Source organism: Medicago sativa, chromosome 8 (genome assembly GCF_051527215.1).
Source record: "Medicago sativa cultivar Bolivia chromosome 8, Bolivia_mono, whole genome shotgun sequence".
NCBI classification, from domain to species: Eukaryota; Viridiplantae; Streptophyta; class Magnoliopsida; order Fabales; family Fabaceae; genus Medicago; species Medicago sativa.
In genome coordinates, this window is record NC_140756.1 from 56,685,170 (window position 1) to 56,687,500 (window position 2,331).

Here is a 2,331-nt window from a genome sequence, read left to right on the forward strand (position 1 = left end):
GTCATCCCCAGCATTAGATGTTCTAGTGATGCCGCTGAAAATTTTGTCTTCATTAAGCTATCGTCCCAAACCAATACGGTAGTAGACAATCTTTTCCCCAGTAAAACTACATTTCCCAGCGGTGTCGGATCCCTTTCTTTAACGAACTTGGGTATCCTGTTGTTGTTTGTCATCTCAGTCAAATCATATTTGCATCATGAGCATTCATAGCATCTTAGGTCCAAAATTGTTGTATTTTGTATTTAAGTCTCTTCGGCCCGTCAAATCAAAGATTTCATCTTCAAATCTCCGGACGAAAAAACTTAAATAGGGGCAACTGTCATACCCCAATTTTTGACCTAAGGTCCCACTGACACATATCTTTTGACTAGGAATATTCCTTGTTTTTTTTTTTCAGACCTCCTCTCACTTTTTTTAATTTTTATTATTATTTATTAGTCTTTTTTTTTTAGTTTCCATCTTTTAATACTTTATTTTTATTTAGTCTTTATTTTCCAATTTACCTTTTTTTTTTATTTTTTTTAGTCTAATTATTTCTTTTAGATTTTTTTAACCATTTTAATGAGTCCGAAATAATTGTCTCTGGGGTCCAAAGTCTAGTGATGTCACTGGTCAATTTCTATTTCAATTCCAATTTCAGAGGTGTCATCCCCAGCGTTAGCTGTTTCAATAAATTTATAAAAAAAATATCTAATGAAACTCGTGCAACGCACGGGTTATATACCTAGTAGATATATACATTTAATAGAATTTTTTTAAAATATGAAATTCCAAATATGTTTAGCATTTTTTTAAACTATATATTATTAACCAAATATGTTTAGCATTTTTTTAAACTATATATTATTAAAACAGTACATTATTTTTGCAGCTAATGCATTTTTCACCTCATATCACAATTAACTTTTAAATTTTAAGTGAAACGTTACTGATTAAGGACATGTAGTCATTTTGATGATTTTTTTAATAGAATAAAGTAATTAATTTAAAGATTAATTGGAGTGTTTTCGGTTTGAGTGAGTTATGATATATATGTGTTAATCGTAAACAATACGGTTAGTCTTGGAACATTCGTTGCGAGATATTAACACATAGCATAAGTAACTGAAACTGAAAACATAGCACGACTTCTTGGAATCTCCGTATGCAAAGATGATGCTCCCTCTTCGACATTCTTTGCCATTGGATCATTTAAACTCACTTGTTGCATCACAACTTCCATAAACTATTCTATATGTCTTTTAACACTTTCATACTCCATGCGTTTCCTTCTTGATTTTCTTCTTTGTTTCAGTTTTCTTTTTCAAGTCTTGCAAAGCCATTTTAAGAATTGCTCGTCCGAGGAAAGCCTCTCCAAGATCCTCCTCGTGTCATCTTCAGTTTTCTCTTTTAAACTTTTTGACAACTCGACCTAGTCAACGCCCAATTCCTTCTCTATGTCCAATTCCGATCGAGGAGTAATTTAGACATCTTCCTGAATTATCTGAATGATGGCACATCATAACATGGTCCACTGTTGGCGCAGATAATGGCTCATGCTCATTATTTTCGCATAACTCTAACACATGATCATTAGTCCTTCTATGCTCTCTCTTCCAATACTTGGAGTTTTGATCATCCACATTGTGATCAAGTGGAATGTCTTTCATCAATAACCTTATTTTAGCCTCTTTTTTTCTCTCCATGAATTACGGTCAAATACTCTCTCTTCCATAAGTTCAATATCCATTTTCCTATTGTCAAACTTTTGGATATGTGGCAATTTCCAAACTTGAATATGGAGTCGATTCTGTGGTGAGATTTTTTTGCTTGACACATCTTTTAAGTTCTTCCATCATAATCTTTTCAACCGGTCTGATCCTTGTCTGCAATGTCAGCAAATCTGAAACTCCATCTGCTATTAACACACTTTCATTTTCTCTTGCACTTTGATGGCTATATTTCTGGAGACAAGTCACAATCGCTACATCCTCGACAAACATATACATGTATAAGTAGAAAATATTTGTAAATTGTGAAGCTGATTTGGCAAGAGAAAAAGGGAAAAGATAAAACAAAAGTACAAATATCAAAGTTAAAACGAAATTCTACTTTTGGCGCTCCGTTGCCTACCACAGAATTTCTTTTAGTCCAAAGGAGGGAAATTTGCTCTAGAGAATTAAAATCCTCTTTTAAAGAAGAAACGACAGGAATATATGCTGACAACTGTCCCTTTAGTCCTCCAATTTCATTTTCCAGTAAACTAATTATTTCTCTCGTGTGTTCATTCTCCAAGCTTTTTGCAGAACTTTCATCATCGAGTCTCTTCCAAGCTCAAGTAAGCTCGGAAAC

General features: G+C 33.4%; 1 pseudogene; it reads right to left on the reverse strand.

Annotated features, from left to right (window-relative positions):
* Positions 1–1,084: 1,084 nt before the first annotated feature.
* Positions 1,085–2,331, reverse strand: part of LOC146899771 (protein NETWORKED 1A-like) — a 3,315-nt pseudogene continuing 2,068 nt past the window's right edge.